We start from the raw sequence: 26,483 nt of genomic DNA on the forward strand, positions 1-26,483 counted from the left end.
TGGACTTGTCTTCTTCATCCTTTCTATACCTTTTCCTCATTCTTGATTCCTTGGTAAGCTTCAAGATTGCCAACTCAGATTTCGTTATACGCTTTCTGTCCATGTCTCGCAGTAGTTTGGAGGTGTACTTACAGCTTCAAATTCCAGAACATCAGTTCTTGCTTCACGACCACTATTAAAACACAGAACATCATACACTGTAATTTGTACGATTTCTGAATCCATAAATGTAGTTTTGGACATCGTTGCAATATCAGTGCATTGAAACTTTCATCGGGGTTCTGTTTTTCCCATGCAATCATTTTTCCAAAAGAGCGGGATCCGCAAGAGCTCTGTAGATAGGTTTGATAGCATCCATCACTGCAGCACGTAATGAATGCTTATGTTCATAATGTTCTTCAGTTGCTTGAGATCTGTTATACCCACACCAAAATTTTCTTCTTTGGGACAAAGCATATGCGTTGGTTTCCCGTAAGTTGAATATTTATGAAAGTAGGTTACCCACACTGTTTTCTTCATCTCCTGTAGGTTACCAACGTCTTCCCTGACTGCTTTCCCATAATATACCTCAAGTTATCAATTTCTTTGGCACTAAGTTTACTAACACAGACTAATAAGAAAAACAAAGAACTGTAAACGCAGAACAGTGAACAACAGTAAGCAAAATTAGCTGTGTATTCTTTTCGCAATTACAAAGCAAACATATATTTACTATATCATTACAGAAAAGTGGGATGACCAAACAACCTGGAATGAACGTCAAAATGGAAAACAGATATATTTATGCTTGAAAGTACAACGGAAGCACACAATAATTTGCATTTCTCGAAGAAAATCTCATGTCGTATGAACATGAAACTTCCCGGAATAAAACTTCAAAGACTGTAGATTCTGAACATGCTACTTTTCAAAAATCGAAAATTTTGATCCCAAGCACGGACATCTCCCCTTAAAATTAATACATAGTTCTCTGTAAAAGAACTTGTAAAGTATTTTCTGTCCATTTTTGCTTAGTTATTTTACGATTATTACCCATTTATTAAGTGATTGATTGATTCTTGAAGTTTAGCGCCATTTTCAACACCAAGGCTATAAGATTCATGATCCTACAGTTTAAGGTGGAATTCGTACCACCGTAATGTGTTCAATGTTCTCCCACCAGAATTGAAGCCGGGACCTTGTGTACCAAAGGCACACACACGGTAGACTTTAGACCGGCATAAACCTTAATTTATCGAGCATTATTTTCAAGGAAGAGTTACGATGAAGTTAATACGAAAGCATACTGTTGCTTGATTAGTAACTATATAATATTGTTAAGCTGGTTGAATTCCCTTGTAAAGATCTCAGATTGTAATTATTCTCTGAATTTCAATTTTAGTGAATTAGCGTCTATGGAGTGTATGAGGGAAAAGATGCCAGATTACTTTATTCTTAATTTACTTTCAGGAATAAAATTTGAGACATGGCTCACAATTTATCATTTTTTTTTTAATCCAGAGCAAATATTTTATATAAAAGTTAATTTGGTATAGATTTAGTGCCTACTCTGCTATACAACCAGTAAACAGAATAGATTAATCCTTACAAATAACAAAAAAACCTTGGTACTAATCTTTTGGCAAAAAGCCATTGTATACTACCAAAGAAACTTCATTTTTTTAAATCTACAAATGTATTTTGTATATATACGCAGCGTCTTTATCTTTAGTGTATCGTACATCAAATAAATATCAACTTCTCTCTTGAAAATTCGGTAGCAGTGGTTCTCAAATTGAGGAAGCGTATCTCTAATGAAAGCTATTGAAAAACTCTATCATATAGACTAAATGAGACCCTCAATGTATCCCCACCTGAAACGGAACACGAGATTGCAAGAACCAAGGGCGAATCTAAAGGGGCATGGGGTAAAGTGTAACACCCCATTCATTCAAAAGTCATTTGGCAAATTCGGGTTTCTGAGGTATTTCACATTGAACTTTGAAAAATGAAATGGAAACGACACTATGTTTTTACGTTCAATTAGAATCAAGTTGGTATTAATCAAGAATAATTTAAGTTATCGTTTCGATACAAACGTATAGAAGTGTTGTTCTTCAAATTTATTGCTATTTCATAAAATACATATTACATTTTATGAATAGTTTCATTTCATTAACATATACTGAGAAGCCGTTCGTCAAACCCACATGTTTATCGGAATTTATTAGGATAATTTAAGATTACTTCTATAATATTGAAACAGAGAACCGTAAAAATAAATTCCATTCGATAGTTAAACCCAAACCAGAAACTTTCGTTTGTATTCATCAAACATGTAGGGTATATCTATAGCATGTGAATCGCATAGTAATCAAAAATAAGACTGCGGAATCGCTATTGTGAAGTCAATTAGACAAATGGGTGTTTCCTTCCTTTTAAAAAATCCCCATTGTTAAAAATTACTTTCTACAGAATATATAAAACGCTGATTAGTTTGTGGCGTAGAATATGTTTATTCAAAGGTACTGAAAACATCAAACGGGAAACGGAAATACTAAAATTTATTAAGTCGCTTTGTAATTTATTAAGAACCAAAATTTACCCCCCCCCCAAAAAAAAAACAACCTAAAAGCGTATAAAATTTCATGCGGTACATAAATCTTGTTTGGATCAAGAATTAGAATGGACGTGTGTTCAACTAAGAACATTTCTTTCGCTAGGCGTCCACCCCGGATCATTTTGTCGGAAACCGTTTGATAGGTGGAAAACTCGGAGAACATGTATCCAATTATGTTTGTGGTACATGTTTTGAAATAATATTTTTGGCTCCAGGGTCCTCCGCAGGGTCCCAGACGGGGTCCAACACAAAATTTTCGAATGGCAAAGGTGGTCGAGTAGCATATCGAATGAAAGTTGTTAAATAGAAGATGGAATAACTCTCGACTCTTTACAAGAGCTGTGTGCAAAATGACGGCGTGTCAAAATGGAAACACAATCTGCATTGAAAAGGATATGGATACCGTGATTACGGGCTACTTGGACTCTGAAGGGGTTACTTGGACCCACACCAAAAAGTCGTTTAAACCCCCCATATTCAATGTAATGTTGAGTGATTTCACAGCTAGATCCGTTAGATGGGATGATAATGGAGGCGTACAAATGTTGCAACGAGTTCTTGGTTTTCACCTCAAGATCTTCAATTTTTCTTTTCATTTGTGGTATTCAAATGGAGATACAATATGTTCATTTTTGTAATAGTTTAATGTTTTTAGTAAGTAAATCGTCTTCTCCAAGAGGATGATATTTCAGAAATCAAAAGTTTATATAATAGTAAATTGAAAATGAGATTGTCATTCTTGAATTTTTATTGAATCTTGATGAATGTATTAATATTTATTTTTACATTAACAACGTAATTGTTTGCAGTGTTACCCACGGGACGAGACGAGACGAGAGATATGGTATTCTCGTTTCGTCTCGTAATTTTCGTCGAACACTCGTCTCGTCTCGATTTTCGAAGAATTCTTTCTCGTCCGGTCTTGTCCTGACTTGATTCTTGTAAAGAATTTCTATCTCGTTTTGTAAATTTATGTCCTTTTTTTAAATATATATATATATATATATATATATATATATATATATATATATATATATATTAATTTCATCCTTCCGTGTCACGAGAGGCCCACGAAGGGTGTGACATAAGAATATTTAAACCAAATTTATTATTGGAGTGTATTGTGTAATGACTAGTATATCTGCAAACGTTAATAAATGTTCTCTATTATAATCGTACAATTACAGTTTTATATGCTATGAGTTATATGACACTAAAACAGCGTTTGAATCCTAAAGGTATCCACGAGACTCGAAAAATTGTGGACCTTGGTGCAATAGTGTTCTAACCGACAATAATGTAAAAATGAGAAACATAGGCTTAAAGTTGTCCATTCCTATCTGAAAATTAATTTTACAGAGCTTATATTTGGCAGCTGATACAATGGAATTCTCAATTTGTATGCTGCATTGTAGATTTTTGTTTACTATAAGTTGAGATTTATTTTGCAATTTGTTTTATATTCACGCTGTGAATCTTAAAACATGGATGTTGATTAGACCAGTAGTGCACAATTTCACAATTTCCAAGTTCACAATTGTCATGTTTCTCACCTCGTCTCGTCTCAAAATGTATCATCGTGTGTAATCACTGGCGTCTCTGGCATGTAAAATTTGGGGGGAACATCAAGGAAAGTGATTTAAACGGTACTACCAAGCCTAACCTGTTTATTATCTTCGATTCCATTTGTTAGCTTTCTACTTACCTTCACGGACCCCCTGAGGTATATCAACAAGTCTGTTATAATCCTTATAATCCTTTCATAGCCTGAATATTATATTCCAAATAGCATAATTGTTATTTATATGTTATTCTGTCGTTAGTAAATAAATTAGAATAAAATATTGAATATTTTGTACTTCAAAATATTGAGGGGGACGCGTCCCCCTCGTCCCCCCGCCAGAGACACCTATGTGTGTAATACTAGTTGTTTGTAGTAAGGCTTTGTATCATTTTCAGCAACGCATACTTTTTCATTTTTAAACGAAAACGATTTTAGAGAATTTTTATCGCACAACGTAACATTGTTAAATGATTTTTCCCACTTATTCGGATTTTTTTGCATATCTTAATTACGTCCAGAACTCCTTAATTCAGATAACTGAAATTTCGCTGTATCTACTTACGTATTATTATGATGTTGAACATTGTAACTGAGACAATACAACTTGTGTTGTAATAATTAAAAATAAATAACACAGAAAAAAGAAAAATGTATTATTTCTATAAATTTGAAACAAACTAAAGCGAAATAAAGCAGGAAGCATTAAGTAGTTGTAATTCCAATGTTAAACTACGTTTTTTTTCTTCCTTTGTTTTTTTAAATCACTTTCTTTTCCTAAGACTTTCCCCTGATATCCCAAGCGACTCCCTTTCACTGGATGAATCCAGTAATTAGTGTCTCCATTCATTTCCAGAGGAATTTTTGGGTTTTCTAGTTTTGTAGACCTTGTACAGCAGATTAAAGGGAGGAATGCGACCGGAAACTGTAATCACTGTCAACACAAGCATTCCGACTTCCGCTCTGTTTTATCTGACAATGTTGCCAACTTACCTTCACCATAAATGGAAGAACTGATAGTTGCTTTTTTTTTCCTTACTAGTAATGAAATATATAAATGTTTAAAATGTTAAAATACTTTTTTATATAAACAGTTGTCTACGCGATATGAATAAAGCATGGAATAAAAATTTTAGTGTCAAATACAGAAGATGTATCATTTGTTATACATGCGTCAAGTACTGTTTTTGATTACATTTGTGTTGATGGATCCTATATTCGTGAATTGTAGTGTTGTTGACGTATAGCGCCTACTTAATTTGATTCATTATGTGTTTAAGATAAACACGTATGAATGCATTTTTTATTATTGTTTTAAGCGCATTAATAAACATGTCTGACGGAAAGCAAAACTACCAACTCAAAATTAGGATTTATGTATACTAGTGTAAATCATGCCCACTGTACGATGCTTTGAAGTTTCACTTGAAATATTTTGTGATTTACGCAGATTCATTACCGGGCGTCTTTGTTTTCTGTCCGAAGGAAGGTTTTACCACATTTTTTAATAGATGAGCCACTGGAGCAGTACAGGTGGAATAGGGTGTTCAAAATTGAAAATTTAGGAACTCGGGGATGAGGTACTTACATTAGATTGACAATGAGGGTTTGAGTACTATGTATTCATATAAATGATAATATTACTCAGCTACTTGCACAGATCAGTTAATGTTTTCCTGATATACGGCGCTGTGACATTTAATATAATTAAAGATTCAGATCCTCAAAATTAACAATTAAATAAGTATTTAGCTCTTATAAAACAACTGTAAATTTAATGTACAGCTAGAGGTTATACTTGAGTTACTGTTATAGGTAGTGTGAATATTTGCATGTTGTGTCAGAAATTAACACTTTCCGGTAGACAGGAAACTATACAAAACTGTGCAGTCGTCTTTCTAAACTACTCTTTTGTCATACACATTCACAAATCTCTTCGTCTTCTATCTTAAGTCTACTTTTGACAGTATAAAATACTTAGCTTAGTTCCATCCAACTATATACATTCATGATACCAGAACAACTAAGGAATAACTTAGTTTGACTTTCAGCCATAAATGCTTCATCTTTAGTTTGTCTCTCAATACTACAACTCGTTTCTCAAAAATATAAGCATTTCTGCCAAAGCTGTGATCACTTCGCCGTATTTCATTAGTTGTAAATAACGTGCTGATATTTCCGGACAAGAATGGCTAGATCGCTGGGTAAATTAGATTTATAACTAAACTATATTGCCATACCCAAATGAGGACAGAAATAGCTAGAAATTATTCATTGTCGATCAACTTTAGTAAATAGATGTCAATAGAGTTTTGTATTAGTTTATCTAAAACTAAAACTAAACTGTTGACGCAACAGCCCTTAGTGGAACAGGGGTTATCAGCCGGGTTGTAGTGCTCATCCTTTTGGGGTGATATGTGGTCAGTACATCAGGTTCCCTATCTGTTAATGCTGGCTGGCCTTCTAGACCGAAAGTCGTTACCTTGCCTTCAAGTAGGTCTCCTCCAATTGTCCTCCCGAAGATGATAGATGGTCCTATCCCAACACCATCTGGGATCTCTCTTGTGGCTAAGCAGTTAGCGTGCGCGCCTTTGGAGTAGGAGACCCGGTTTTGATTCCTGGTTGAAGCTCATTTGGTTCAGATCCCATATTAAGCTATAGATCCACGTCTCTTATAGCTTTGCTGCTGGAAGGGACGAAACTCAAAACAAATCAATCAAGTCAAATCAACACCATCTGGTAAGTGCGATGGGTTAGTGGTTCTCAATGTTGGTGTTAACACCCCAGAGGGGGCGTTCTCATTTCTAAAGGGGGCGCTGGAATCAAAAAGGAGAGATTGGAAGTCGATAGACTATTTACGGGGCGTTTGAGATTTTATTATGCTAGACTTTTTCTTATTATAGGATGAAAGCCATTATGCATTTGACAAATTATCGGATTCTTCAAGGCTGATTTTAAGAATTTAAGCTTTTTCTGGTTTATAGACTACTTCTCCCAAGATTTATATTCAGGCTTGTGCATGAGTTGATTGGGTTATGATGACAAGGATAACTCAGGACAACTGCATTCACCCAAGGGGGCGCTAGGCTTGAAAAGGTTGAGAACCACTGCAATAGATCACTCAATTTCCTCTGTGGTACTTGGGGTCCCGGGTTCGATCCCAGCCCCCGCCAAGTGAACTTTGTGGTGGACAAACACCGTTTGCGTGGGTTTTCTCGGGGTTCTCCCGTTTCCTCCCACTTTCTTCATTCCACCATTTCATTCATTACTCATCATCACCGTCTCCTTTAGCCTAACCGGCATAACCGTGGGTCGTAAAATTCAAAGATTTCATTTCATTTTTCATTTCAATTTCCTCTGACCAGACGACACTGCTTGGTTTTCTTGATCTCACGAGAAGCCGTATCCCAGTACGGCTATAACGTTGGTACGTATTACTGTAATTTTAGCATCTCGTTCATTGCTGTCGAGCTATATCCAGATTTTTAATGGAATTTGGAACTTTATTATGATAATGAAAGAAGAAAACAGTTGAAAAGGCAATAAATAATTTGTAAACACCAAATTGGCCTTTTTTCTCATAAAGTATCTCAAAATAGTAAATATGGTATTTATACCAGACCCATTTCTCTTAAACCAGAAATTGAGAGTATGATTAGAAGGGAAAATTTCCTTTGAGAGTAAACACAAAAAATAATGCACACATTTTTCTTCTCTTTCTTTATTCGAGTTGTTATTTTCCTCAATTCAAAATAAAATGACCAACACAATAAATAAATAAATGTTCAGTAGGAAAACGGCTTAGAGAAAGATAGAATAGTAACAGAATTTAAGGCTTCTTTAAAAAGTAAACTATTTGTCTATTTATTTATTTATTACCAATTATTTAAATATACTTGGATATTTAACAGGGTTGTTTTGTTTAAAAGAAAATGTTTAAAACAAATGATTAAAACTTGTTTTAAATAATTGATTTTGTTTAAAACAAATTTTATATACGTTTCAAACATTTTGTTTTAAACACGTGTATTTTTAAGGCTTGTTTTAAACATATGTTTATTTTCATTTTATTTTATTTTTGTTAAAAAAAATTGCCAAACAAAGAAAATTGTCTAAAAGTGCTCCTCATTCAGAAGGCTATTTTCTTACCGTGTGAATGTTTTGATTTCTCTTGACTACAGCAGGTTAATGTGGTTATCTACAATTTATTTTTCTCTTTTCCCCTTGTTTTTAGCGTTTATTGTATTGTTTAAATGCTTATCAGTTAATTTGCAAGAAAGTGTCGTACTCGAAGGTTGGACTACTTGTAAAACGATATTAAGAGGAAATCTTTGAAGCAAGTTTTTGTCTTGTATTAACAAAACAAACAAAGGGTTCTTTGCTAAATTGCGATTCTGAAATTTAAATATTGCAGGCATTCGTTGCAGGCATGTTGATTCCCAGTCTCCGTACAATTTGGAATCAATTTAACATGAGTTTTAGGGAAGAAAAAAGGGCATCCTTTGGAGCAAATTTATTAAAGTAACTCAAACTTCATCAAATAAGAAAACGACTATAGGTGTTCGTTGCAAAACGTGTACGAAAGAAATCATTGGTTTAATTCAAAGAATGAAAAATGATTATGAAAAATGCAATGCTGTGAAAAAACTGGAAACGCACACAGATGGTAGAAATGTTGATCCGAAAATTGCTTCTGATGATTCTAACGTCAGTGATGTGGTTGAGATGCAACTGGGAACTTCAGATAATTAATTTTGTATCACCAATTTCTTTTTTATTATATTATGAAAATTTTATTTCGTCTCTCTCCACCTCATTTTTAAATGTTCTTAAAAAAACTTTACACCCTGGCATAGCTTGTATGAAGGGACAGGCGAGAAACCCCAAGGTATGGCAGTTACCCTCGTTACTAACCATTAAAGCGTGAAACTTTTTGTTACATCAGTGTCGAACATCAGTGAGGCTCCTGGGACGACTTGATCTACATTTGTTCGTCTGTCAATATGTATGTATGCATCACGCTACAGGGTGCAGTTTCTTCAGACTATTCGTAGATTAAATGCGATATTTAAAAAATAATTCTTTCAGTTTTACATCCTACCGTTATGCTTTGCAGACAAGCGAGATGGATGATTAACGAAAGGAGTGATTACGAAATAATTGGCAGGTTGAGTGTGGGAAGAAACGGGATAACCCTGAGAAAGCCCGCGAACACGGTTTTCTCTACCACAAACTCACATGGCCTCTGTTCGAACTAAGAATCCCACACAACAGTGAGCCATTGTGTCCTCTATGGTCTGGAATCGAACCAGGGACCTCTTACACCAAAGGTGGGTGCTCTATAAATAGGATATTGAATATAACCAAGTAAATAATTCACTTCATTCTGATATTTCTTAATGATTTCCAGTCAAACCGTATAGATGCGATTTTGTTTAGTATTCAGTCCCACAAGTCGAATACACTGCAAGATTTCAAGCAAATGTATCTTCAATATCTTTCCACTCTTCTTAACGTAATAAAGAAGCATGTTCTTCTTTTGTATACATCTGAATCACATCGAGAATTCGTAACAAGGAAATTATTCAAATCGAAATTAAAGAATGTAATCACTACCAGAAATCAAAATGTTTAATGAACTGAATGTTCAACAATAGAGAATTTATAAACGAAATAATAAATTGGCAAAACACGCATTATTGAGTAGAAATTCTACGATGAGACTCAATGCTATTGTGTACAGTATAACTTCCCGAAGTCAATGCTTCACCGAACAATAAAACAGTTTATTTTCCCATTGTTTGCTGTTTATCATAAGCTATGCGAAAAAAAGGCCAGTTAATGATAAATACGTATATGTGTAGAGTATATAAAGATATAACATCAACTGATATCAAACTGGAATGTGCTTTCATATTTACGGTGATGTAACCCATTAGAAGAAACCTTAATGGAATATCTGAACAGTTTCTCCCTCTACTATACACTATCCGCGATGTAAAACTATTTCTTTGGAAGTTAATTCAAGTAATATTACCTGTAATTAGCAACTTATGTATTGCTTTGTTTAACTGCTACTTAATATTACTTTAATATGTTCATTTCTGCTTAGATCTCTTGTTAACTACGATTTTTTTCATTTATTTGTTTTTTTACAGTTCAACGTCCTATATGGTTATGTCCGGTCTCGCGGTCGGTGACCAGTTATATGCCTTTTCTATTTGAGTTCGAGTATTGATGTTATTCGATTCTACACGTCTTCATTGGTCTACGCACCAAATTTCAACTTGCACAAACCAAGAAGTCAAAAGTTATGGGGATCAAAATTTAAGAGGGCAGTTACATACCTTTTGGTATTTGAAATTTAGTGTGAAAACCAATTAAGACGTCTATAATCGAATTGAATCAAAACCCAGCTCAAAAATTGAAAAGGGGTAAAAGTAATGGCATTTTTGTTTACTATTTTTTGTTTAATTCGAAGAATTTTTCTAATACATAAAATGAAATTGAACTTGTTTGTAATCAAATCAGGGGAAAACAACTGAACCAATTGAAATTTTATTATTATTATTATTATTATTATTATTATTATTATTATTATTATTATTATTATTATTATTATTATTATTATTATTATTATTATTATTACTTCGAACTGGTTTTTATCATGCCAATTTGAATAAAATGTATATCCTACGCGGGAAGGGGCACAATTTATGCAGAAAATTGAGCACTTCGCAAGATTCTCAAGCTAGGAACATGAAACTCAAGCAAACATATACAACGACTCATAAATATGTCAAAAGTATCTATGTTATTAGGATATTCTATCTTATCCAAGTCCGGCCTATCTGATACATCTATAACTAGAATATAATTTGCACAAAACTCATCCAAAATGACTCCCAATTTAAAAACTGTATAGGCCTATAAAACATTACCAATTTATTTCTATGTATGTTCATCCATTAAATAACATATTAACTTCGGGAAATTACATATATAGCAGACTCTCTATAAATCGAACTTGGATAATTCGAACGAAAGTTTATTTTCCTTAAGGACTGTATTGCAAACAATGCTAAACAATCATGGATAAACTGAACTTTTGAACCTCCTGTTTGGATAGTTCGAAGTAATTACAGTACAACAATTTTTATTGTTGGGCAGATTACGAACAGAAGAATGCAGTTTCAAGCGGTTTTCATTGGGAGCCGTAGGAAAGAGTGACATAAAATCACAATCTATCTAATGACGATAAACATGAAAACGAGATAGGTGATTTAGTAAAAAAAAAAAAAAAAAAAAAAAAAGTGAAAAACTCATCTAAAGCTTCCGAAATGGTTGAAAATTTAAAGTTATTTAATGCCAACCAACTGTTACCAATAACATATTTCACGCAATAAACGAAAGTGAAGGTTTTGTGGGCCGTATAAAAAAAAAAATCAAAGCGAACAAAGCTCTCGAACTCTTTAAGCGAGAACAGATAATTAAGATTGTTCCTTGTATACGAAGTTTTCTGTGTTAATTCAGTGTGTTTTTTCCATAGTACATATGGCTTAATGGTACGTGCAAGCAAACATTGTTTGCGGTTAGGATTACGCAAATAATATGCTATCTTTGAAGTAAAGTCTGTATTATTATTATTATTATTATTATTATTATTATTATTATTATTAGTAGTAGTAGTAGTAGTAGTAGTAGTAGTAGTAGTAGTAGTATTGGTATTAGTATTTTCATATATATATCTATATATATCTATATCTATCTATCTATATATATATATATATATATATATATATATATATATATATATATATATATATATATATATATAAATATCTGTTCGCTTGATTCGTTTCAATAAGCTCGAAGTGTTTCAAAATGCATATTTTTGGATAATTCGAATTCTTTTCGTGACTCTTTCTACTTCAAATGAAAAAGAGTCTGCTGTATTTAATATAAAACTATTATATAAATTTTGAAAGATAATGCCAAACATAACAATGATATTTACAACGAAGACAGTAACTTCTTTTTCCATACATGTTTTTTTCACTTTTTATAGAAACTCTAACAAAATATCTCCAGAAGAATTTCGTTTGTTTCATGATACTTATTTTGTACAAAAACACTAGAATGGGCGTTGTTCAAAGTGATCATGGAATAAGATGATCAAATTAGATTGTTCTTTTAGGACTACAAAGATATTATTATTATTATTATTATTATTATTATTATTATTATTATTATTATTATTATTATTATTATTAGTAGTAGTAGTAGTAGTAGTAGTAGTAGTAGTAGTAAGAAGAAGAAGAAGAAGAAGAAGAAGAAGATGAAAGAATGACTACTATCTTAATTCTTTGATGTTTCTATTGAGCTTCTCATCTATAAAATAGCTGCAAAATAGACTAAGGACGTAGAGACAGTGAACAGATAAGGACATTTTGTATGTTCTAAGCTTTTATATTTATTCTTTCACATGAGGAAGTTAGGCTTTTCAGGTTTCCACATTTAATTAAGTGTTTATGTGTACACACATAGATATACGTTAGAAATCGTTATATGACTAAATGAGAAAATAGTTTTTCGCTGTACAGGTTATAATCTGTTGATTTTGAGTGCTGTTTGACATTTTATCGTCGACAAAAGCATTCCTACAAGAGCATGAAGGAATATGCGTAAGGTAGAATAGTTGTACAGAATTACTAATTAACTAGTGTTGATCTTTTACACTAAAGAACTAGAAAGTAAGAATGAGAATATGTTATAAAGCACAGAGACTATTGACTAATTGAAGTTTCATTTACATTTCAGCACTGACACCACAGAAGACAGGATGTATTGCGTACTTAAATTGGGTCCCGAATCATCGTTCTTTTATTCGAGGCTTTGTGATTCCACATGAATTATTGAACATAACTTTCTACAAAATTATTATCATATAACGAAAGAATTGTTCAAAGACATATATCAATCATAGATCACTGAATCTGAACAAAATTATATGGGTAAGAGTAAATTCCCATGAGTGTCTTTAAGAAAGTCAAGGAAATTAAAATTCTGAGATTCGCAAAGAGCCTTAAATAAATCTGTATAACTACCAATAACTAGGGTTTTAACCTGCACTAGCAAAATACAAGACTGTCATAACTTGTTGAAATAACTAATCACATAATTTGATTTCATATCTACTTTCTCATTTATTTATTTGTTTGTTTATTCGAAAATACAAACGTAATCGATTTACTTTTAACACGTGAAAGAACTTCTTTACAAAGGTTCTAAATAATGTTGCGTTTTTTTTTTTTCTTTCTTTCTGATTTTTTACTAAAATGCAAAAGGTCGAAAAGTTTCAGTTTAATTCCTTGCGAAAACGTTAATCCTATCCTACTACTATGAATATACGTACTTTAATGAATTCCCTCGTTATTCTGCATTACTGTATTACTTAGAATAATCATACTGCAAAAAATAATCTTCAAATTTAGCATGAAATAACTACTGAAATTCTTGCATATTTAATCATTCACTGAAGATGCCTCACGGTTGGGTAATTCTGAGTTGATATCCGAATCGTATTTTGGCTTATATTCCGATATTGTTTCCAAAACCTATTAACAATACTTTTCTTTTCCTTTTTCAATAGGGGGCGCGGTGGCTCAGTGGTAGAGCGTTAACCTCCGGTGCTTGGGGTTCCTGGTTCGATCCCAGCTCGCGCCGTGTGGACTTTGTGGTGGACAAACACCGTGCTCGTGGGTTTTCTCGGGGTTCTCCCGTTTCCTCCCACTTTCTTCATTCCACCATTTCACACCTTTCTCATTATCGCCGTCTCCTTTAGCCTAACCGGCATAACCGTGGGACGTTAAACTTAAAGATTTCATTTCATTTTTTTTTCCTTTTTCAATAATCTGAATATCTCCATTATGCAACTACCTGTCCACTTCCGTTTCGCACCATTCATTACTGGTTTGGGGGATTATCTTATGATAACGTCTTGGAATTAAAAGGCGGGGGAGAGAGGGAGCTCAGATTACTGTAAACTTTGGTTGGCAACGCTGTTCGTCAGGGCAACAGCCCGGAGAAAAAGGATGAAGCAGTGAAGGAGCACAAAAGGTCGGATTCCACGCAGCCCCTTCAACTACTGACTTCCGGTAGAATCGACAGAAGACAAGGCAGCGTGGGAAATGTTCATTGTGTGCTGGATGTATGTGACGATAACATGTCAAAAAATCTCACCTAAAGTCATTAAATAACAAACGCAAAACTTTTAAAATCGACAACAGTGCTCAATGTCAAGGATTCCGACGTAATTAAACAATGAGAAACCTGTATCTTCTTCGTACATGCAGAGAAATGTATATACTGGATTTTACAATTTATTTGTGAATTTCGCTTAGTTTGTTAGATTCAGTAGATAATAAATGGAAGAAAAAGAAAAGACAAAAGAAATATTCTAACAGGATTTTTACATATACATACCTGTATATATATATATATATATATATATATATATATATATATATATATATATATATATATATATATATATATATATATATATATATATATATATATATATATATATATATAAGGATATATTATGTATCTAGAGTAAATTTCATGTCAACATCAAATATGTTTGTTTACAACTAAATTTCCATTATTCTTTCATACAAGGCAATTTGTGCCACACACTAAAGCATTCTGCATCTCGAGAAGGAATTTAGATTTTTTTAAAGACATCTTTTGAAAACTTTTTTTAAATGACTCGTACTTGGAAATGCAACTGCGATTAAAAATTCATACATTATTGTGATCAAAATCTAAACCTGAATTATCTTTTGGTTTTTCTTTTTCGTAATCAGAGTCAGAGGGAAGAACATGAATAAACTTCTCAGAGTTAGAGAAAATCCCGGATTTCACGGCGTGACTCATAGGCAGTTGCACAGGTGGCTCAAACCTTCCTGAATTTATATAGTGTAGCCCACGAGACATGATATGGGGCTGTCTCTCTCTAAAAATTTTTGTAACAATGCTGCCTTGTCTCAAGAAGTATATCAATTGGAAGAGCTCTCTCTCTCTCTCTCTCGTTTCGTATCTAGTCAGGGAAATTATGTATCGTCTCGTCTTCTAGGCAACACAAAGTGTGGCTCATTACGCGCTAATTACGGGTTGATAATATTAAATTTTCCCACTACTTATCGTGAAATAATTCCTGGCCTCCCATCTCAATCTTGAAAAATATGCGCTCTATAGTAATTTATATCTTGGTGTGTTTATTATTAAGATTGAAGTAAGCACTCATTTAAATTTTTAATTACTTTCTGACAATTTCCTGTCTATGGATGAAAACTTTAGGTCATTTGCATTTGCGTATAGCCCAGCAATAATGGATTCATGTCTGAAGTGGTGAAATGATTAGAATTTACTAGCTCATTACAAGTTAACACTACGTAATGTATTTAAATGTGAAACAGTTTATCTAGAATAGAACATTTGTAAAATTTTCCTCTTCGTATGAATATATAAGAGCTTATTTTTAACACATTTAACTTCTAACTCGCCAACAATTAAAGCACTGTTGCTATTGCTTGAGCAACTGTAATTCTTCGTACCCAGTTCTAGTCTTTTGAGTTATCTAGTTTCCTTTAAAAAGAAAAAGAAAAAACTGTCATTCTGTCTTACAAAAATTAGGTTTTGTAACAGGTTTTACTAACAGATCTCAAGGGAGAGTGTGTACCCTACAAGATTCATTAATATTGAGTAAACTTCGAATTTATAGAATTTTAGTACGGTACACATTTATTTCTTTGCAATTATGGACATTATCTCAACTTTGCTACCCAAAAATTGCAATTCACTGAATACCAAAAATAAAATGGTTTGATTTTATTACTGGTTTACTTGTTTGAACGCAGTTCACTACACTGAACTGTTGATGTGGAAAATATAGGAAACATGACTCTAAGTGTTGTAGGATAAAGTGTTGATTTTTTTTTTTTTACTTTCCTTTTATTTAAATATTTACCTTGTTTCTCTCTCAATTTTTTATTTATTTTTTCCTTTGAATATTTGTTTGCGTGAAAGTATTTACCCATTAGTGCTCATTTATTTTATGACTTTATTAAATACCTTTTAGAGGATACATGTATTTTCTATATCCCGATTTTCTTGCAAAGATTAAGTAGAACTACTACTACTACCTATCTATTTTATATAATACTTCTGTTACACTATGGTTTACTTTAGCGAAATACATTTCGAAAGCTTTTTAGGTTTATGACACTACAAATCAGTTATTTTCTCCAAATCTTTCTTAACATCATGATCTTCAAGTCCAATCTCATTCCTAGGCCGAATCTCAGTCAAGTTTTTATTATTTTTTTTATGTTGCTAATATACCTTTTTTTATAGTTATTAATCAAATTTCAGAAAGACTCTAGCAGAAAAAATAATTTCTGCTAAGTTTCTATTTGTGAATCCTTTTCATTCAATTCCATTTGCCCTCAACTTTACTCAAACTCATGAATTGACATCGAAAGTGAAAGAGGTTGAGATCTGACTTCATGAGGATCTTCCCTCTGGATTGTAGAAGGGTATCCAGATACAATGAAGGATAATAACTTGTAAAAATATCATTGGTTGAATCACATGGAGAATAACTCAAATGTCCCTGATTGGGTTTTGATTAATTTGAGAATAAAGTTAGGCTTTAGCACAAATATGCGTACATACATATATAATTTATTACTGGACGTGACATTGGCACTATATAACACAATATAAGTTTGAATTCACTACATATTTTGAATGTTTACACAGTTAATACGTAATTTGAGCCACATATAATCTGCGCAGGAGAATTTAGAAAGTGAGTCAGGCTGATTATGTATTTTCACGAACTGGCGAATATACGCATTTCACGAACCGGGGATTGTGCAAAATCTTGATTTCGACATAAACGAAGTTGATAGTAGCAAAATTGACCTTTACTTGCAAATTTGAATTATTGAGAAAAAAATCTCTTAAACAGTACTCAATGGAAGCGTTACACTTGGTAAGAAAAAAACGCACAAGTTGTTCTAGTTTAAACAGCGACAAAAACTGAAAATACACCGACTCGCGATGCATGGAAAATGGGATATATTCGCCAGTTCGTCAAAAACAGCGACTACACCTGCGAGATATAGTCGAAAAATCTGTGTACGCAGTTTATGACCTCATAAAAAAGAGAACCTAAACTAGGCTTATATCAAGGAAGTACGATCTATAATCTTATCAAAAACCAACACTAGATAGGCAGAAAATTTGATCCTTCCATGTTGTCCAACAATCTTTAGTTCAGAAGAAGAAAAGATGATTATGTACCATTACCGTCAAACAGTTATACAGTGTCATGTGTTAAGGTTTAGTTACATTTGTGATCAAATAATTTATATAAAACCATCACGTTGACAGACATTGGTATGAGAAATATATAATACAGACTCAGCATTGAACAACTTAGCTCATTAATATGATTTTTAATATATACATGGACTTGTTGCTTACCGACTACCCTTTTCATTCTTTTTTTTTTTTTTTTTAATATAATTACACTGCAAAAGATGTTGTTGACATAGTATTCAGAAGAGAGAGTGTTCACCGAAGGTCAGTGAACTTCCTCCCTGTCTTTAGATCAGATTGGTCCACGAGGGCAATTACATGCACTGTATTTTGTTCCTTCTTATCACAATCAGAAGATACAACATGCGACTTGCTGGCCTTGGATAGATACAATAGTTCACTACACTAGATGGCGGGAATTTGTTTTACTTTCTTTTATTTTACTATTGCAGCAGACAGACAAAACAATGTATTATTCATTTAGGCATTACGAAGCTGTAGTTCTTAGAAACGAGGGAAGCTCCGTTTTTATTTATAGTTATTAAGTGCTACATCTTTGCTTTTAATATGAAGAAACTTACATAAACAATAATAATACGATATGATGGTATTTTGTATGGAAGAAAATAGTTCGCAAAATGTGGTAGGTAGCTCAGCTTCATTTTAAAAATCAACTCTATAACAACGTGTTGTTTTATTATATATAGTAATTTTGAAATCGTTATGTCATAATGATTTCTTTAACAAGGTTTGTTTGGACTAATTCAGCGTCAAAAATGAAAACAATTAAGTGGTTTTGAAACGTCAGCAGTAAGCTATTCTTTGTGGATGGAAAATTAAAATATTATATTAGAATCACTCTATTACTGTTAGAATAAATTTCAAAAATAGTTTTGAAGTTGTGTGGTCAAATTCTGTACGTTGCAGAGCTGGGAGAAAGTTTGATTACTACCCCGAAAAATATTGAAGAGCCAAGTAAACTAAATTCAGGATTCTTGAATTAATATTTCAAAAATGAGAATTCAGGAAAAGTTAACTCATAGATTTGACTTAAAGTTCAGACAATTCATACGAGGTATGGTTTTATTGATACAAGACTAACTTCAAATGTTTTGCAATATGGACCAACTATTAGAAAGCTACTTTCACAACTGTTCAAAGTAATTGCCTTCATAACAATTCATTGATGTAGTCTTCCTTCCTAAGTCAATAGCCCTACACCTCTCTTGTCTGAGAATGGTTGGAAAATAGCATTATTTCAGTTTTCATTTTTTTTCTTTCTTCTTCATTTTTTCTTTTGATATATTCTTTATCTGAAGTGAATTTTGAAGATTAAGTAAGAACCAAAAACAGTTAAAAGCCTAATCAGGCGAGTATGGAGGATGATCAATTCTGATTAACACGTAGAAACTCTAATCTATTATCTGCGGTGTGAGAAGGATTATCGTGATGGAAGCGTAAACCACGAATTTTCAGGGGTAAAACAACCTTTAGTAATCATACCCAGCATATCGAACTGATCTTGCTCTTTCAGATTATTAGGTGTTTCGGTTCATAGAACACTTCCTGAAATCACGATATTTCACCAATCAGCAGGAGATGGAAACAGCAGTGACTGACATCTGTCTCTGTACTTCTAAGAACAAGGCACAATATCGACGCGAAATGACGGAACTGGCAGGAAGCAGCTACAGAGAGTCCAACACGGAAGGCAGTACTTTGAATATTAACCTATTTTCATTATACTGTAGTAAATACAGGTATCTTGCCTACCATAAAATTGAAAGACTTATGACTGATCCTTGCAATAATAATAATAATAATAATAATAAACTTTTTAAAAACAAGTTTTTATAAAGTGCCCTAAAATGAAGAAAATAATTATTTTGGCGGAGTAAAATAAAAAAAAAAAGAACCTTGGAGGCTCTACCTAAGCTTGAAGGGTAAAGTTTTTAAGTATATTAGGAACGTCACTTAAACGTTAAATTGTACCTAAAGCTTTTACCCCACCAAAAGACTTATTTCCTTCTTTTCCCTGCATTTTATTAACACGTTTGTATTTATTATTATTATTATTGTTTTATATATATATATTACCTTTCATTGTAAGATGTTTTCCCGTTCAATCAGGTCTTGAAGTTTATCGTAGTTTCATAATTTCAAACTAAGCTAAATCACAAGAATCTAGATGTTTTACTGTGCATGCTAACTCCAGAACGATTTTGCTTGCAAAACGGAATAGGAGATATAGTTGGTGAGAACAAATAATAATTTAATATTAATTAATTTTTAATAATTTATAATAATTTAATTAATAATTATTTAATTAATAATAAAATGATACGCTTCAGCGAAAATTATATGAAAATAGTGCATTGTTATTGTGTTTATGTATTTGCACAATATTTCAGAGCTCTAGCTACTATGGAAATGAGTGAAATTTAAGTGAATACATTTGATTCTAATAAATAAATAAATAAATAAAACAACAGAAAAGTACCTTAACATATTAACTGCTATGTGAATTAAATTTAACTCAAGCTAGATTTATCTCCGCGTGAGTCAAATACTCACGCCTATCTTTACCTTGCAAGCCGCGTAGTACCCAGACGATTCAAATACTACTTTGCTGTTATATAATCTGATAGATGGCTTCCTTGGCAAACTTCTGTAGTTGATTCCTGAAAATATTAATTATTTTTTTAAAAATAATTAACAGTTTTCTGACCAGATTATAAGTTATTAAAATTAAAATAAGTCGTAACAGTTTCAATAACATAACGTTATCTTCATCAGATGTTAACTAGCAGAAATGTCTTCATAACATTAAATTAATAGTTGTATAATCTCAATAATTTCTTTTTTATAATTTTAAATATTTAATATGTAACAATCAAGTATTGTTATAATTTACTGTTTCATTTTAAAGTTTTAGTATAACTACTTTTTTATAATCATTATTATTTTCATTTTTCTCTTTATTATTATTATTATTATTATTATTATTATTATTATTATTATTATTATTATTATTATTATTATTATTCCAAATATCAGTTAATTTTTAAGTTTTCTCTCAATGTTCTCTCATATAATTTTATTTTTATTGCTTCTCTTAATAATTTTTTATATCCGTAATTTTTATCTTTCCATTCGTTCTAACAATCTATCCCATAGTTCTTGTATTCCAAGTCTGTCCATTTGTCCATATTATTAATCTTTCATTTTTTTTCCTCTCTTAATCCTTTGCGCTTCTTTCCATTTTCTTATTAGTTTATTGTTTTATCTTTTTCTAGACCTTGGACCCCTTCCAAATCTAAATCATGATGAAGATAACGTCAAGTTATTGAAACTGTTCGACTTATTTTAATTTTAATAAGTAAGTATATACTCTGGTCAGAAATAGTTCCAGAATGAGGGTGGATTTAATTATTTTTTTTTGTTTTTATTGTTATAATTAGTTCTTAATAATCTATTAATTTAATAAAACAAGAAGACACGTAGAAGTGAAAATTAGGTGAAATTATTATATTATCATAAAGTTTACATGTCTGTACCAAAATCTCAAAAGCTCTAGTTAGTGAGAAAGTACGTGAAATTAAAGGTGGAAGATTTGACAAAAGAAGAATGATAAAAGAGCATTATAAAAACTGTATGTGATGTATTTGAAATATTTAAATTATATAGCCTGTCTGTGGACCATGGACTCCAATGTGAAACACACTGATCTAAAACTACTTTAAAAGAAGGTACTTACCTTAGCCTGTTTTCTTAGTTTCAGGAACAATTAATGACAAATCCTCGTAAGAACAAATGACGCCACAGTCGTATGACGTGAGCCCAAACAATCAAGGTGAAGGCCGCTGCATCACTGACCACACGAGGATGCCGACCTCCCTCTCTGCTTTCTCTGCATTCTTGTGGCTCCGCAGCTGGTAATCTTCCAGACTCATTGAGTTCGACGGAGGTCTTTTTTTCTTATTCTTTTTTTAAGTTAAAGAAACTAGAAAAAAACTTAAGACATAATGAATAAATTACGTAAATTTAGTAATCGAGTAACATCCAACAAAACTAGAAAAAGGAAATTCATTCAGTATAGCAGTGGAATATTACGTAATAACTGTATTCGAGGATGAAGTGCGAGGAATGGCGTTTTACCTTATGTTATCCGTTGCGATCACAGCAGAGATTATATAAATTCCTATAGCCTCACACGCACACATGAGTATTAGCAATTTTTAATACCAGTATCAAGGGGAATAAAAATAACCGAAGTAGGCCTATAACCTCGGATGTCTTTATCCCTTTGATATTGTTACCTGGTATTTAGTTCCATTAATGAATCTCAGGGGTGGACAGATTGGTAGAAGAAGAGAATCACGAATATCTCGAGTACCAGAGAAGGGTGACCCATAGGTTGAGAATTACTATTCTACAGCACTACTATTTTTCTACAAAGTCAAAATACAAGTTGATTGAGTATCTCGAATACCAGAGAATTGTGATCCACAGATTGAGAATTTTCTTCCTACGCCTAAAAATTAGGGCAGTTTACTGAACGGGGAAAATTAGAATTTTCAATTTTCTGAACAGCTGCAACGATTTTGTTTATATTTCATAAACCAAATTTTCAATAACAACCCTATAGTGTGGTATTGTGATATTATTCTGGATATTGGATGTGTATTTTAAAAAAATCAGTATACTATTGTAAAAATAAGTTTAAGTAATACCTCCTGAAAAATAGGAAATTTTTACTTTCCAGGAAGCAAAGACGTGTACGATTATTAAAAGTCAAAAAAAAAAAAAAATAATAAGAATAAATACAACAGGTGAAAGGCCAAACATGATGTATAAACGGGTAGCGAGATAAACAGGAGAGGAATAACTAATAGGGGCCTGTTTAGATTGGATTGTTTTTCAGTACTCATAAATAGGAACATCACTATTCAAAAACAGTGATGGATAAGGCTGTTTTACCTTCTCAATTTATTCCGTAAGTCAAAACCTTTAATTTTGTCATAGAAAAGGAAACAATTAGACGACGAGTTCATATGCCAGGAGATCTCACTTCGTGCAGGTTATTTATTTATAATCAATATATAAATGTTTACTAATATTTGTTATATGTTTGTGTAAAAAAAAAAAAAAAAATAGAAAAGATGCATCTCACTTTTTTCTTTTATTACTACCGAAAGATACAATCTATTTAAGTTAATGGCAGTTATCCTTCCTTACTACTTTAATTATCTTAGTGTAAATTTATGTTTGAAAAATTAACAAAACAATACACACACTCAAATTTTAGAGTTACAAAACATAACTCTAATTTTAAAGTTACGAAACAGTATGTCATAATTCTGAGAAAAATCGAGAAAGGTAATTTACTCTTTGAGGTGAGTTTTTTTTCGAACGATTTTCTCAAAAACGACTCAGGCGATACGGCTCATATTTCATAAATAAATATTGTATTAATAACCTGACAATATGACATAACTTATTTATACTGAAAAGATCTACGAGGGTGATATATTCTTGGGAATGATTTTTTTATCGGGCGAATTTTTTTGAAAACGCCTTTGTTCACATTTTACAAGAAAATGTTTCATTCGTAACTGCGGCATACCAAGATTTAGTTTAAGAAATTGAAATGAGAAAGTTTAATGCGCTGTCCCGTACCTTTTATTGAGTTTCGTTTAGCAAGATTCTTCAGCTGGTTTATGGAGAAATTTATCATTAAAAAAAAAAAAAATATACTTAGAACATCTTTTAATCTCCATTATTCCAAAATAAAAACTTGAACGTTATTGTCTTTTGCACATTTGTAAAAAGGAATATATCACAAATTATTTTGTAGATAGATAGATATACGAGAGTTACAAATTTCCGAGGAGTAAAATTATCTTGCTATACAAGTATCATTGTAGGTAAATAGGTTTCTTTATTACAATTTTCAAAATAGGGGAAATTAACGAGAATATGAAAATTATATTCTGTAAAGCAGTGAAACACTTAAAAGACTTGTACGAAAGGAACTGGTGAATATGGTATCTTTCATCCATAATCGTCTATCAATAGATAATTTGACCAACCATCTGTTACTACGACATGCAACGAGCAGTCAAATTACAGGATAAATAGTGCCTCGAATGCATTGAATGCACACAGTGGCTCAGTGGTACAGCACACAAAGGGTCGGAGGTTCGAATTCCTCTGGACAACAAGGACGCTTTTGACTATCCTCGATATTTCTGTCGTCGTATTCCTTTGAAGCCCGATAGCCATGTAAAGCGTCAGAGACAAAATCGGTTAGAAAAAGATTTTTGTTAAAGTGGTAAAGCCCTGGTTCCCTAGTCTGGTGTGAAGGGTTCCTGGTTCGATCCCAGGTCATGTGAGTTTGTAGTGGATCATACTGTGCAGGTTCCTTTTGTCGTCCCATGTTCTCATTCTACCAATTCTTTCATAATCACCAGTCTCCTTTAGCCTAAAGGTCTAATCGTGGTACATAGAACCGAAGATTACTTAAAAAATATATTATCTTTAAAAAACATATGTATGCACTGTCACTGTGATATTTCTCACAAAGTTATTCTATTCAATAGTTGTTAAATTACAGCGAGGAATAAGTAATTCATATTAATATAAACAGCTATCAAGAATCATAACTATTGTTTATTTTTAAAGTATCGGTTCTCCTTGTGGTATAATCTGTTTGTGTTCAGAATAAACCGTCAATTCATTTTGTAATGGAATCCACTATAATCTTATCAATGCAAAGCACTTGGCTTTTCCTCAAACTACCTAGGTAAGTTAAAGGAGTACATAAAGCCATCTAACTGGTTATATGTTGTTTCCTTGGCACTTGCGCGCGTGTTTATGGTGTTATAGCCAGAGTGCCACTGTTTAATTAGACTTCCTTATGTTAGATGTTAATCCTCAAACAAGACAGACTATACAGTTCATTGTAATTTAGCTCAAATGGAATAGCTGTACATTTGTCAGCTTCTCGTTGTAATTTTACAGCCTACAGTGTAAGTACTACATTAGAACAGAACTACAAGTTTAATGTTGCTCTTTTGCATTTTCATTATTTAAATCTTTTTTTAAAGAAACTACGAATTCACACAGAGTTTCTCTTTAGTTGTGTTACGTTCTTATTTTCCTTTTTACAAATGTGCAAGGAAGATTTTATAATGATCTATTCATGGCCTCGAATAAGAAGTATATCTAATCCCTGTTCAAAGAGAATTTCGTGTTTTCTTCGCTTCATGTTACTCATCAGATCACCATCAACATTTTCCCCAGGTCCATATTTACGCATTTTACGTCCACGGGTCGAGAAAATGTGCCATTCCCTCCGTTACTTTTTCGTATTACGCTTACAGCCAAAAAACAATAATCCTAATTCCTTCTAGCACCAGTAATACCGTAATGAGAAAACTCGGTCGCGCTGTAGTATCAACATTGTTTTCAGTATAGATCACACTTAAATCTCTCTGTCATGGACAGCTTCTTTTTTTTCCCACATACCATACTTCAATCTCGATTTTGTAATATATTACCTGACAAACAGTGTTTTTCTCGGGTTCTCCCGTTTCCTCCCACTTTCTTTACTCATTTCATTCATTTCTCATCATCACCGTCTCCTTTAGCCTAACGGGCATAAAACTTAAAGATTTCATTTCATTTAATGTATTGCCTTGGTCCCTGGCCCACTCGTAAATACAGGCCTATTTCACCTGTAGGTATCACTCAAACAGAGGTTATCGTAGGATCGGTGGAAGAAACTTGTCTTTTTTCTTTCATTTCTATGTTTTCTATTCTGTCTTAATTTCTTCCAGTTCTTCCACCGATATTTCCGACTTCCTCAAGCGGAATTGTCAGACAATAAGTTATTTTACCATTGAATTCCATCCGTCAATTTTCCGTCAAAAGTGAATTTTTGGACAACTTTGAGAAAGAAAGAGAGCTAAAATGTGTGGATTTGGAAGAGGCCCAACTTTTATTAAGATACTTCTGTCTGTTTCTAACAGTACGCCAATAATTTGCAATTGATTTATCAACCAAAAGGCAAGAATGTAGTATCATGTCTACGCAGACACCATTTATTATCTCTTTTATCCACGTAGCCCATATGGAGTTAATGTGGTCCTCTAATATTAACAGAGAAAGTTAGTCTGTGTAGCCAAGTTTGGATTACGTCAATTTCACAGGCAAACACCAAATAACATTGCATAATTTGTTCATAGGGTGTGTCTGTTCACTTTCCGGACATTTCGTTTGCGTATCATATGGCTTAGCCTGGTAAAGCGAATTAGCTAATGTGTTTGTTTGAATTTTAGTCACCGTTCAAAGTAGAAGCAGTGTTTTTTTTTTTTTTTTTTTTTTTTTTTAAGCTTTACACAATAAGGCACTCCTGCTATCAATATTCAATAAATATTGTCAAAGACTACGGCGCGCTGAACCAAAGTAAATAATCTACTTTTCGATTTAGTGTATTGTATCCAAGGTCCACTAATGCTTTTAGCAGTCATCATCACCATCATCAAAAATATTCTCCTATGACTAGTGGGTTGCTTGCTGTAAATTTAGAGGCTCTACAATACTCACTCAGCGACCTCTTAATTTCGACATCACAAAAACATTTTTAATATTGTCCATTAATTACAATTTTCTCCTTTCCTCCCTCTTAACTTCTACCATAACCACTAGCACACTCCAAATAAGATATTCTTTCTCAAATATTGTTCTAAACAGGAATCTAATTACGCATCAGTCTTCGCGAAATTTATAGCAGATTGCAAGCAACTGAGAAGGGAGTAATTATAACTTATGTCGATTGTTGCAAGCTAAAATGAAAGTAATGTTCAAAAGTTAAAATCAATTTAATATTAAAGCGATTGAAGTTCGCATTGTACAGTCAGCGACAAA

The 26,483-nt window shown here is 32.6% G+C and overlaps 2 long non-coding RNA genes and 1 other non-coding gene across 3 annotated transcripts in view; 2 read left to right on the forward strand and 1 right to left on the reverse strand.

Moving 5' to 3' along the window:
• Positions 1-26,483, reverse strand: part of LOC145681580 (uncharacterized) — a 121,185-nt gene that overhangs the window by 89,424 nt on the left and 5,278 nt on the right. The window contains exons 2-3 of the long non-coding RNA XR_014130823.1: positions 21,310-21,555; positions 20,139-20,233 (exon numbers count right to left, since the gene is read on the reverse strand). This is a non-coding gene — a long non-coding RNA (uncharacterized LOC145681580). The remainder of the gene's footprint in view (positions 1-20,138; positions 20,234-21,309; positions 21,556-26,483) is intronic.
• LOC145681581 (uncharacterized) lies at positions 12,810-21,459 on the forward strand. The gene is made up of 3 exons (XR_014130824.1): positions 12,810-13,174; positions 20,849-20,931; positions 21,328-21,459. It is a non-coding gene; the product is annotated as an uncharacterized LOC145681581 (long non-coding RNA).
• TRNAR-CCG (transfer RNA arginine (anticodon CCG)) lies at positions 13,815-13,886 on the forward strand. Its single transcript has one exon. It is a non-coding gene; the product is annotated as a tRNA-Arg (tRNA).

This window comes from Thermobia domestica, chromosome 3 (assembly GCF_964235325.1).
Source record: "Thermobia domestica chromosome 3, izTheDome1.hap1.1, whole genome shotgun sequence".
In the NCBI taxonomy this organism is placed as follows: domain Eukaryota; kingdom Metazoa; phylum Arthropoda; class Insecta; order Zygentoma; family Lepismatidae; genus Thermobia; species Thermobia domestica.